This window comes from Cupressus sempervirens, chromosome 8, assembly GCF_028749045.1.
Source record: "Cupressus sempervirens isolate cs-2001-9-10 chromosome 8, ASM2874904v1, whole genome shotgun sequence".
NCBI classification, from domain to species: Eukaryota; Viridiplantae; Streptophyta; class Pinopsida; order Cupressales; family Cupressaceae; genus Cupressus; species Cupressus sempervirens.
Genome location: NC_143125.1, coordinates 184,336,954 through 184,351,662, shown reverse-complemented (window position 1 = coordinate 184,351,662; position 14,709 = coordinate 184,336,954).

The window sequence follows — 14,709 nt, the reverse complement described above, 5'->3', positions numbered from 1 at the left end:
ACAAACATGTGTCACTTTTCCAAGGTTATTTATCTTCATTCAAGCATACATTATATAAAAAAAATAATTCATATTTAATAAGATTTATTGGTGAAATATTTTTCATCTATATATAAATAAATGTTACTTCATTTAATGTTTTTTTTCTACTAGCTATGGTGAGACCTAGGTTGAATTTTGAGATGGAGGAGGAAAGGAGAGAATACCAAAGACAATATCAAAGATAGTATCATAGAGAATATTGTAGACATCAACAAAACCTAAAAGAGAACAACAAAGAGTAACAGAAAATCAAGGGGCAAATGAAGATATGACATAAAGAACAACTAGAAATTGAAAATCGAGATCTAGAAATTGTAGAGAGAAACCATCGTTGATGTACTTTTGAGAGGGTCCTTCCTCAAAATGTACAAAGTTTCCAAGTTCAACATCCTTAATTCCAACCAAGTCACATACATGACCATCCTCTGGATACAAACAATCAACTAAATATTGAGAATGTATGTTTGACATCCATAGAACATGTACCAAAAACAACACAACATGGAACTAACATACATGTTGACTTAGAATTAAAAAATGATAGAGAAAACATTCCCAACCAAAATGGTATGCTTCAATTCAAATTTAGAAGATTCTAAATGTAGTTTAGATATCAGATAGATAGTTTGAAAACATCAAATATGTGTTATGTTTGTCAAGAGTCATATGCAAAAATGAAAGTATATCACACTAGTGAGGGCCCAATATGAAATAGGTTTCATCAAGAGACAAGAATTTATAGGTTTTCATCTTCAAATAATATGGACCCGAGATATCAACCACAAGAGCTTGCAAATTTAACTCAGGTTGAAGAGATGTTGATTGCACATGTAAAGCCTATATTGCAAGTTACACATGCAACTGGAAATCATTATAAGTATAAAGGACATACCATTATTTTTCCTCAGCATGTTGAACAACTATCAAAAGTCTTTCCACACATAGTTGATCATTTACCAATCATTATTGTTCAAAGAAGGGATCAATGTGGTACATGATATAACTTTACTGTGAATATGGATAATGTTTATATAGCATTGAAATAAAAAGTTGAAAATGATAAATTTTATGTAGACATTAGGATATATGAAAGTTCTCTTAATGACTTGCCTATAGATATAGGTGAGAATAATTTTCATAGATTAAAGACGGTGCATATGGAGTTTGATTATAATGCAAATGAAGTTGTATTCCTAGGTCCTCTCATGGAGACAGAAAAAGGTAATATAATTGAGTACAAAAAATCTATGGCTTTAATGCCACCTAATGCTCAAAGGGAAATGACATTAATTCATGCTTGAGCTAATAATCTTGATGCAGTAGCATCTACTTTAATTGAGTGGCCATCTATAGGTGCATCATCTATCAATGAGTATGTCACATATGGGTTGTTGGATATGGCTTTCCCAACATTGTTTCTAGATGGAAGTTGTGATTGGCTAGAGCCTAGAATGAAACAAGTATACTTGCATGATTTTTTAAAGAATTTGATCAAATATAGGGACCATTGCTTTGGAAAACATCCACGGTTTAGGTATTTTGTGTAGAACATGGTAATGAGACATCACACACAAAGTTCAACATCTATTTTTGCAAAAAGGAGCTTTCAATAAATGCCAATTACTATTAATGAATTGCATGAATGTATGGATAATATGCCTTGCAATAATCTCTTAGATAGGCTAATGTGGTTCAAAAAAAGTCTAAGAGGAAAAAGATAGTATTGGGAAAAATGTAAAGCATAATTAATTGACTTGCTTGACCAACTTGTCACACCTACAATTTTCTTCACATTAAGTGCAATGGATATTGAATTGCCTGATTTACATACACTAATGCCTGGTACACCACTAATTGATCCTTGTGAGGCTCAAAGATATAGAAGGTAGAATAGCATTGACTACCTGCATATAGTCACTTATTAAATGCACTTAAGGAATACAATGTTCAGGAAAGAAACACTTGAGAAAGGTATGAAAGTAAAGGACTTTTGGTGTAGATATAAGTGGCAACATTGTGGTTCACCTCATGCTCATGGCTTCTTATGGCTCAAAGGGGCACCAAATATGGACACTCTAAATTGGTCAAATGAGGATGAATGAAAAAGTGCTAAGAGATATTTTGACTCCATTATTCATGCATGGAATTCTAGTCTTGATCTGCACCAAAGATATATAAATATAAGTTTCATATTATAAATGAGTTAAATATTAATATGTATTTCTCACCTCTATCCAATAAAATAATATATGAATTATCATTTATAGGTCTTCCAAAATTTTGGTCAGCATCCATGCCTGAAGAATACAATGCAACTTGTTGAGATGGATATAGACCAAGATTATGAATAGATACTCAATTGTATTGAGAGACACATAGTCTATAAGGAGGGAGCATGCCTTAGTAAAAAAAGAGGAAGAATGGTTTGCAGATTAATCAAATTCAAAAAAATTATGTTTAAATTTTCTATTTCACATTTTTTAACAAGTTGGGTTAACAAGATATGTATTCACCAATGTTTCAGGTGTAATGCTCCTTGGCAATTAAATTTGGAAGGGTCAAAGTTATACACCACTGTAGAATTGGGTGAGAAAAAATTTGAACCAACAAGAAATAATGACAAAGTTAATACACATAATCGATACAGACTGTAATTGTGGATGGCCAATTTTGACTGGCAACCTATCCTTTCAAGACATGAATTTATCAAATATATTGCAAAGTATGCACCAAAAGCAGAGAGAAGCTCTGAAATATATCAATAAATGTTGATTCGTCTTTCAAATATTGAAAATCCTAATAATTTAGCATCATGGGCATATAGAAAGCTTTTAATAGAGATAGTTATAGAAAGAGATATTGGAGCTCAAGAAACATGTCATATATTATTAAAACTTCCATTGGTGGAATGTAGTAGAAAGTTTTTGTCTAAATGTCTCACATGAAGTTTTCAAACCTGTGGTAATCAATGATGATGAAAATGAGGAAGAACTCACAAAATATTTTGTTGATGGTCATAAAATAAGACCACTTTATATAGAAGGTATTAGGTTCATTGATGCAACAAGGTCCTAGTTGTATAATCCTAAAAGAAGAGGAGATAATAAATGGGGTCCAAGAAAGAAAGCATCAATTATTAGAGTTTTTCCTAGGTATTTTTCTATTCCTCTGTGAGATTTTGATAAGTGGGTAGACTTTTGTTTGTCTAAGTTATTACTACACAAACATTTGCGTAATGCCAAAAGAGACATTGGTCATGATGATGATACTATAGCAGCAAATTGGGACTCAATCAACTATAATAATCCTTGGCATGTCTAAAGGCAAGAACATGCACAAAATAATGAGCCTTCAATTGATTGAAAGATAGAAGACAATGGCGCCATTAAGGAAAATAAAATAGAACATGAGTGGAATATAATATCTAGGTTACACTGTGGTCAACATATGGCAGTTTTTGAAATTGACATGTTGGGAAGAAGAGATATTGATAGAAATACAAATTGGTGCAGTGAATATCAAAGTGAAGAGGAGACAATCCGAGCAATAAATTTCATACCTAAAATGAAAAAGCATGGATGTCTTATGTATTATGACATCCATATGTATCAACTTTATAACTCTTAGTCACAAGAAAAAAAAGGTTATCAACATTATTCTAACACACTACCATAGCAATCAAGTCAGAAATCCTTTATTTATGATAATTCAAAGAACAACGAGAACAAGAAATTCTTATCTAGTTGGTGCCATCAATCAATCTCTTCAAATGGCATCGATGACAAATCCTTCGTTGGTTTTATTGCTTGCACCAACTTGAGTTAAAGCTTTCAATATAGGATCATCTACCATTCATTCAAAGTTTTGGATTCCAATTACAAATTTTCCCCAACTACAAGGGACAAGACTTAAAAGCTTTCAACAATAGATGGAAAATATCAAATATATTTTGATTGATGAAATGAGCTTCATTGGCTAAAATGTTCTAGAAAATATAGAGAGTTGACTTGGACAAGCCTTCCCACATAAAGAAGTCATAAGCTTTGGAGGTATCCATTTCCTTACATCACATGGTGTTATTAATGTCTCCTAATTATTATTAACATTGGTCATATAGAATGCATATCTTTTGATTTTACTTTATGTATGTAACTTAGAAATTTACACCTATCTTTCAGGTGTATCTATTATTTTAGTTGGTGATTTGGGGAAATTACCTCCTATTAATGATAGACCAGCATATGATAGCAATAGGTGGGCAAAGTTATTATGGAAAGAATTCAAGATAGTGGTTACACTAGATAAAGTATTTAGGCAGAATGGAGAAAATATCCAAAAATAAAGATTTTGTCAGCTTCTCACAAATGTGAGAGATGAAAATCCACAAATAGATGACTGAAACTTGCTCATGACAAGAACACCTATAAGATTAAATGTTGTAGGCAATGATGAGATTAATAAGACTGTGCATTTACTCTCTACAAATGACAATATTTGTAACCCTAACATGAGGATGCTATATTATTTAAGACATCCAGTTACGCATAGTCTTACAACCAAGTTAAGGAATGGTAATAGAAATGAAGATTTATCAAGCAAAGAACTTTATACTAAGTTATTGATTGGTAACAATTCAAGAGTAATGTTGACAAAATCTATGGATAGAAGCCAGTCTTGTGAATGGATAATTGGGATATATTAGAAATAATGTCTACAAACTAGGAACTATTCCACCTAAGCCACCAATGTATGTTACAGTTGAATTAGATAATTACTCTAGAGTACCATTTGATGATCACCATCCAAACATAATACCAATAGCACCATTGTAGAGGGGTGGGACCTTACAACTACCATTAAGGTTGGCATGGGTGTTGAGTATTCACAAATCTCAAGGGCTAACTCTTTCAAAAGCCACAATTGACATATGTCCAAGAGAAAGAGCAGGATTGACATTTGTGGTTGTATCTCATGTTAAGTCACAAGAAGGTTTGAGGATAATGCCAACATCTACAAATGACCGCTATGAGAAAATGAAAAGTGGGAAACAACTTTCAAAGAGAAAAGTAGAAGAATGTAGACTAAGAAGTCTTCTTATCATCATGAACTATTATATTGTTATTCTTATTATGTACATTGATAGTTCATACTCCATAGTTAATGACAACTATAATTGGATATGATCAATCCAACATGATAACCTTATTATTTACATATTTTAATTGTTGCAAGTACCATTACGATGAAATTTCATTATACTAATTCTCTAATTTGTAAATTTAACTATGATAATCAATTGGGTCCTCAAATTAAGGTAACTGTAATATTAATTAAAATTATAAAGATATTCTTTGATTGAAATAAATCATAATGATTGTGCTTCATGACTTTCAACCAATACATTCCTACTCAATATTTGAAAAGTATGTTTGTCTATTCTTCACTATCCATGAATGGTCATAATATTACCATGTTTCCATACCCAAAATCTCATTACAAATTTTAATACAATTTGGTTTTTATATTCATTTTCTTCACACTTGATTATACTAACTGAACTATTGTGTTTCTTCAAAACCATTATTTAAAAAAAAAATTATATCCCTCTTATTAAGTATACATTGGTTCTTCTTCTTTATTGGTTCTAATGCTTTCTAAAGTATTTTCCATGATTTATTTCAGGCATGACAGCCTTTGATAGACAATAGAGCATTGCCAACATGAGCCCAACTTCTTCTGTAGGATCAAATCATTTTTTTGAGACAAAGTTTCAGAAGTGTGCAAAAATAGTTAAACAATGTTGTACAACTATGCTAAAAGAACTTGAGAATGCAACTTTATGAATTGATCATATACAAGAGATAGAGATAATGAAGATGGAAGATGTTTCCAAATATGTAAGTAGCACATCTACAAAAGTAGACATGTTTCCACCCATGATGAAAGATGTCTATGATGATCATATTACGAACAAAGGTCATAATATGATTTTAATCTCTGAAGAATATGTGATGTACTTACATCATTATGGAGAACTATACACATGGTCCATATGATGATTTCACATCTATTAATTTTTGACTTATTACTTCATCTAAATAATTGTACTAGGAGATATAGTTCTCCTTCCATCTATGTATTAGAATAATAAATAGATGATTTAACTTTTTAGCTCAAATTCTTCTCAACTATACTTGCAAATATTTGAAACATTTCTACTTGACCTTTGTGTCTGTATTATTAAAGCTTTTACATGAGATATATAATTAATATGTTGATCATTAAATTATGTACAAAACTGATGTGTTATTTCTAACTATTAACCTACTCTAAAGCATAATATTCATTTTATACTCACTTTAAGTGCAATCATTACGTCAATAACATTTAGCATCCCTTCATTGTACACTATTCATGCTAAGCATAATTAACATTAATCAATGGTTTATTTATAAATGTAATTGCTAAAATCATAAAACTACTTAAGGAACATTGTAATCCTTATATTGCTCTATTATGCTAAGAGGCATGTGTAATGAGAACAAGCTACCCTCCTAAATGTAACTCTAAATGTAACACTAACCATAACTCTAATCGTGGTCCTACTTTTTCCCCTAACCCTAATCCTAACCATAATTCTAATGCTTTGTCTACCCCTAACTCAAACTATAACCCTAATTGTAACTTAGACTCTAACCCTAACTCATATTCTAACCTTAAACCTAACCCTAGGGTGATCCCACAATAATGGGTTCCACTTTTTGACCAATTTTGACTCTGAAATCAATATTTTTGCAACAAACATCACGTTCAAGTGACTATATCTCCAAAACTATAAATAATTTCAAGATGACATAAACTAGTGATTTTGAGTACTTTGTTCCTACTTTGTAACCATATTTTTTAATCTAAAACAAAAAATTATTTATGTCAATTTTTTTTATCTCCTCCAAAAAGTGGTACATAATAAAATTCAATATTTTAAAAAGTGACAGTCCGTTTGACACATAACTTTTTTTCTAGAAATGATAATGAAGTAATTCTTTCTACGTTGGATTTATAGCATCAATATCTAGTGTCTGCATTTGGTTTGATTTATTTTTGTTGAATATTGTATAGTTTATGAAGTTTTGAAGTGACATGAACCGTAATTCAGACATACGTTCCGTTTGACACAGATAATTTGAAGTCAATTTATCATAAGCCATTTTTTTTTTGAATAGATAGGTATCTCAATAAGCCGGTACCTCCATATTTTTCAAAAAAAATTTGACCTAATTTACTAATTTTCTCGAGGTGTTAAAGTCGGTTGATGTTCAATCGGTAATGAACCTATAATGAGTTAAACTCATATTTGAAAGTCTTAATGATTAAATTATGTAATAAAATTATAGTCCTTGGAAAGCTTGCTCCGAGAAGCACATTTTGACATTTTTTATTTTATAGTAGGAGATCATTCTCCTACAATTATGGCAGTCAAAAGAGCAAAAAAAAGAAAAAAAGAAAAAAAGGTTAAATTTTTTGTGATTTTGCATGTTCGTGCGAACATGGCGTTTGCACGAACACGGTTACCATGTTCGTGTGAACCTATGTTCATGAAAACATGCAAATCATGTTTGCGTGAACATATATATCACACATGTTTGCGCGAACATACGAAATATGTTCGCGCGAACATGATTAAAAAAAAAGTTCGTGCGAACACAATAAGTGTGTTCGTGCGAACATATGGTAAACTCAATTTCTCATTTTGAATTTTTTTTCATTTTTGTTCGTCCCACTAAAGTGGAACCCATTATTGTGGGTTCACCCCCTAACCCTTACCCTTATCCTAACCCTAACCCTTTCTCTACCCCTATCTATAACCCTAATGCTAATTCTAACCCTACTCCTACCCCTAACACTAACTATAACTCTAACCATGGTCCTACTTTTCTCCTAACTCTAATCCTAACTCTAACCCTTACTCATATTCTAACCCTAACCCTAACCCTTTTTTTACCCCTATCTCTAACCCTAACTATAATCCTAACCTTAACCCTAATCCTTTCTCTAACCCTAATCCTAACCCTAATGCTAACCCTAGTCCTAAGCCTAACCCTGACCCCAACCCCAATCCTAACCCTAACCCTAACTCTAATCCTAACACTAACCCTAATCCTACCCCTACCCCTAACTAGAACCCAAGATCTAACTTTAACTCTAAATATAACTCTACCATAGTTAGAATCTAACCCTAACCCTAGTCCTAACCCTAAACTTAACTTTAACCTTAACCCTAACTCAAACATGTACCCTAAACTTAACCCTAATGTAACTCTATATATAAACCTAACTCAAAATATTAACCTAACCTTAACCATAACCCTAAATCTAACCCTTTCTCTACCCCTTTGTCTAACTCTAGTCATTATCATAACTATAACCCTACCCTACCCCTAACTCTAACCATTAATCTAACTCTACCATAATTAGACTTTAATATTAACCCTAACTCTAACCTTAAACTTGACTCAAAACTCTAACCTTTACCCTAACTCTAACATTAACCCTAATTCAAACTATAACCCTAACCCTAACCCTAACCCTAAGTCAAAATCATGCTCTAACCCTTGACCTGACCCTAACTTAGAGCATAACCCTAACCCTTTCTCTACCCCTATTTATAACCCTAACTCTAATCCTAACCTTAACCCTACCTCTAATCCTAACACTCACCTTAACCCTACTCGCACCCCTACCTCTAATTGTATATGTAGCTCTACCATAGTTAGAATCTAACCCTAATCTGAACCCTAACTCTAACCTTAATCCTAAATCAAACCCTTACGCTAACCTTAACCCTGATGCTAACTCTATATATAACCCTAACTCTCTATATAAATGTAATCCTAATGATAACCTTAATCCTAATCCTTTCTCTAACTCCAACACTAGCCCCAACCCTAATTATAACCCTACCCCTACGGGTATGTGCAGGATCATGGTGTGCCAAAAAGTGGCGATGTGAAAAAAAGAGAGTTTGAAGACGCCTAAAAGTGCTTCAAAATCCGCTCTGACTTTTTTTTACCTATCCAGGAACCAAACCTGGAAGGTTAAGCCGAGCCTTATCAGATATCCGATATCATATCGGATATCCGATTTGATATCGGATATCCGACTAATAATTAAAATCATATAATAGTATGATATATTATTTAATATTATTATTATTGATATAAAATAATAATAATAATAATATTAAATAATATATCATACTATTATATTATAATAATATTATTATTATTTAATACTATAATATAATAATAATATTATTATAATAATAATTATACTATAATATAATAATATTATTATAATTATTATTATACTATAATATAATAATAATATTATTATAATAATTATTATACTATAATATAATAATAATAATAATATTATATTATAATCGTATAATATTATTCTATAATAATAATATTATAATAACATATTATATTATAATAATATAATATAATATTTCATATATTATAATATATAGTAATGTAATATAATATATATATATAATATAATATAATAATAAAAAGTAATATCTTATAATATAATATATAATAAAAAAGTATAATATATTATAAATTATAATAATATAGTATAATAATAATATTTTATATTATAATATATAGTAAATTAATATAATAAATGTAAAATATAATATAAAAATATATAAAATGTAATATATATGTTATATTATATATATTATAATATCGGATATCCGATACCTGTGCATGGATTAAACACAAAATCACAGACCCGCGGCCCTTATTTTCACGCGAATTTGGGCCAGTCAGATCAGATATCAGATAATAAATCAGATATCAGATAGCAAATCGGATATCAGATATCAGGTATGTTCCCCCCCCCCCCCCCCCCCCCCCCCCCCCCGACTCATTTTTAACCTAAATTTAATAGATTTTAACAAGATTTTGTTTGTTTTAGTTGAATCTAGGGTTTTTTTGACAAAAATGGTTAAAATTTAGATTTTTTTTAAATATATATTACGTTTTGCAATTCAATAGGAATCGCTGATCAAAATGATGACACTGAGGCAGGGAATAATATTCCTCGCAACCCACCACCAAACGATCCAGTATCCCCATAAAACTGTCCACCAAATGATCCTCTACCTCCTCAAAACCCTCCTCGAATCGAGGATTTGATAAATGAAAATCTCACTGAGTTGAGAGGTTTGCATAGAACATACAATAATGTACCTGCACTGGCTCTTATGTTATCCACGTTAAACACCATAGTGGACAACATTGAAACTCTTACAAACCAACAAAATGTCGCTCTTCGTTGGCGTGATGAAATGCACCAGATGTTTGATGATGGTTTGGATTATGATGAGGTCGCGGCCCTCAACATAACCAAAGACGATTTGGCAAGCCTTTTTGCTAACCCAAAAACGGGTATACCAGTTGACCCAAAAAAAACCAAACTATTGATTAAATGGTGCACAAATGACGCCATACGTGCAAATTATTGGGACCGTTGGTGGATGGTCTTTGATATCCCTCCACATGGCAATTTAGACATACCATTTTATTTCGTTAAAAAATTATATGCAGAATTTGTGTTGAAACTTAAAGTGAACTATTGGAGCATGAAGCCCAACATGGGCTTAGGACTAGGAGCTCCTCAGGATAGATCCTCTTCCCAGCGGAAGAAACTTGGCACTTTTGTCCCCCCCCCTGATATCTCCCCCATCCTCGAGTGTAGCATCCAGATATTATGGCAGAGGCTAGCTCTCAGACCATCAGAGCCATTCATAGGCTAAGTAGCCTAATGATATCTCAGGCTAGGTCAGTCTTGCCTCCTCGTGTTGATGATGTTGGTGCCAGTTCATCATCGGCTAGCTCATCACACATTTGTGTGCCTCACACTTGCATTACATGCAAGAATATTTGCCTAGGTCCCATAGGTGATCTTCCTGAGTATCTTTTTGTATTAGACGAGGATACACCAGACGCACGTGCAGAGGCTACAGACCCTGATGCGAGAGAGGAGGGGAATGTAGAGGCATGGACTCCTTCGGTGTCGGTACGTGTATACATTTTTTTGTTATGACATATGTGATTTAAAGTTAATTTTTATAATAGAGTAATTTTAATTTTTAAGCCATACTGACTTTTACATGTATGTTATCTTCATTCATGTTTAGTTGATGACTGAGGAGGAGCTCAGACAAATAGATGATGCTACACTCTCGGCCATTTCATTTGGCCTTGAGACATCTACGGTACATTATGTTGTGTTCGCATTTCTTTTTTCTATTTGATATTGTAGCATATATGGTTGCTAATCTTTCTTTTATCTTGCAGATACCACTTGCCCCGGGGGGACAAAGTGCGGGGGGTGAGCCAGCATGCATTGACAAAGGAAAGGTAATTAGATGTTTTCTAATTGATTAAATATTGATGCATTCTTGTAAAATGTTTGTGGTAATCTCATTTAATTACATTATTTATTGTATATAGGGTGTGGCTACTAGCGATGAGCCTGTACAGATTTGGCGTCCTAGATCATCAGGGATTTTCATTCGCACAAAGAGCCCCATTGTATGTATAAGTATCATTTATTTTTTATTTTTTTAATTGATGCAGAGGAAAGTATGATTGTTGTTCTATACAATTTCTATGATTTTTTCCGTACCAATAATGATTCATGTCTTGCATATGTTCATTACAACTTAAATAGGCTTATATGCACCTGTCCAACCAACCAAGTTGGTTACAAAGGTTTATTTAATCAAACAAATACCAAATTACTACTTTCCCTCCAAAACTAATATGACCATTTGAATTTGAAATTCAAATTTCAAACTATAGTTTTTATGCATTCCCTAACTTTCTAAACTATTCCATTGACTCAAAATTGGTCATATGGATTTATTAAATGCAACTAAGTAAATTTCCAGAAAATTGAAGTTTTTATTATTTTTTCTCCAAACCACCGTACACTCTAATCTCCCCCTTTCAACTGAGATCACATATGACATATATAAAGGTCTACATGACCATTGGAACAACCATATAGGCGTTCCCAACCATAAAAAAAACAAACAACCACTTTTTGCTAATACTGTTTAGACTCTAAATACCCTATTCTAAGGCCTTTTGGTCCCATGGAGTCACTTGGTTTATAACCACACCAAAATGCTTGTGGGCCTTACATGTGCCTTTATTACAAAACATAGACCAACTTGTAAAATATGGACCAAACCTTTATTCCAACTTCCTAATCTACTTGAATCCTTGCTTTCATGGAGTGGCAAGGTGTCCGGCAATAGAGATACTTGTTCCCCCCTGCCACATAGGTTAGGTGCCCTGCACCACCTTTCCTCTCTCTCATTCTGAACACTAGTCCACCAAGTGAGTGATGTTCCTCTCAGTCTTGTTGTTGCTACTTTTATCTTCTTATCTATCTCTATGTCTTCAAGATCAAAGTAGTTCTCAAGGGCCTCTATCCACCCTAGCACTTCTTCACTATCCATTTTACCCTGGTATATTGGAAAATCAATATGGTTCTTCCCACCATTACCTTGTACTGCCTTAATGATTCTCATAAATCTCCTTTCTTCAGGATCATCTGTTGTCTCATGCTCTTGCCTTGCATTACCAACCTCTTCTTCTTCATGGTTCTCTCCATGATTTCTTCCTCTAACCTCTTCTCCTCTAGGTTCTTGCCTTTCCTTTTCTAAGGATTCTATCCTTGCAATAAGCTTCAGCCTCTCTCTTCTCATCTGTCTTTCTTCTCTCACTCTAGATGCTTCAAGTTCTCTCCTCTCTCTTTTCTCTTTTGCCAACTCTTCTCTCAATTCTTCAAGTTCTCTAGCCATTTGATTTTTAGGAGGCATTTTCACAACAATTTTTCTTCCTTCCCAAGGGCCAACTCACTGATTCTCTTTCTTTCCTCACCAAAAAATCTCTTGACACCACTTATGTACCTTTCAACTCTGGGACACACAAGGAGGAATTAGACACACCAAGGCTTCAACAAAGGGACCAACACACTAAGGATTTTCTAGATTATAGGTCTTGGTCACACTCCTAAACACCCAAACTTCATAACCCTCCTTAAAATGGCTTAAAAACCAGGGCCTGCTTGTCATCTTCGACATGGTCAATTATGCAATTTGGATTATGACTTGGTGGCATTTCTTCTTCAAAATTTTCAATCTCTACATTTTCAATTTCCGCATTATCATTTTCAATAGGTATATTTTCATTCTCCAACTGTACATTTTCATTATCTGACTCTATGATTTCACCTTCTATTAATTCATCGTCAACTTGATTGATATTTAGCATACCTTGTCTTTTTTTTCGGTGTTTCATTTTGTCCTTTTCCCTATATGTTGCAATGTATTCATTGGATATCTTCCTTTTACGTTTATTCTTTCGACAACTGCTGCTCCCCATTCAGATGACAAATTCGAACACCTAAGGTTATATTTTTGAATTCTTTTCGATTGGTTGGGCCCCAAAACACGACTTTTTACAAATCCCGTGAAAAAAGAGGTTAAAAAGTAATGTTGTCAGGTCTGTAGGGACAGTCAAACATTTGAAATTGATGCCAGTATAATCGGATATCTGATAATAGATCGGATATCCAATCCAGGATCGGATATCCGATATAGGAAGAGGACTTTTGGGGGGAAAAATTGCTAAGGTTTCCCTCCTTTGCCACAATAATATTAATATTATGAAAATATTTGGAGGCAAACGACTTTAATTTATAACTAAGTTAATAGTATATTAGTATTAGTATAAAATATCAATAATATTAATATAAAATAGTATTAATATACCTATAGTATCAATATTATTATTATACCTATAATAGTATTAATATTATTAATATAGATATAATAGTGTAAATATATAGTGTTTATTTATATTAAGCTACAATATATAGTATTAATATATATTATTATTATAGTCTATAATAGTATTATATTATTACTATATATATAATAATATTAATATTTAGTGTTTATTTATATTATAATTATTATCCTAAAATAGTATAAATAGTATATCCTAAAATATTACGTTATTATATAGATATATTAATAACATATATATTAATATAATAATATTTATAATATATATTATATTTAATGAAAATATTACGTTGTTATATATATATATTATATTATTATACATATTAATATAATAATATATAATACAAAGAGGGTCGTCATTTAATGGGTCAAAGGGGGTCATAGGTCACCCTATGACCCCCTTTGACCCATATGAACGACTCGACTATGTCCCTAGGGGTCCAAGAACCCCTAGGGACATACATTGTCGTTTAATGGATCAAAGGGGGTCATAGGTCACCCTATGAACCCCTTTGACTCATATGAACGATTCAAATATGTCCCTAGGGGTCCTAGGACCCCTAGGGACATATGTCGTCATTTATCAAAAAGGGTCATAGGTCACCTTATGACCCCCTTTGACCCATATTACCCATTCGAATATGTCCCTTGGGGTCCAAGGACCCCTAGGGAAATATGTCGTCGTTTAATGGGTCAAAGAGGGTCATAGGTCACCCTATGACCCCTTTTGACCCATAATACCCATTCAAATATGTCCCTAGGGGTCCTAG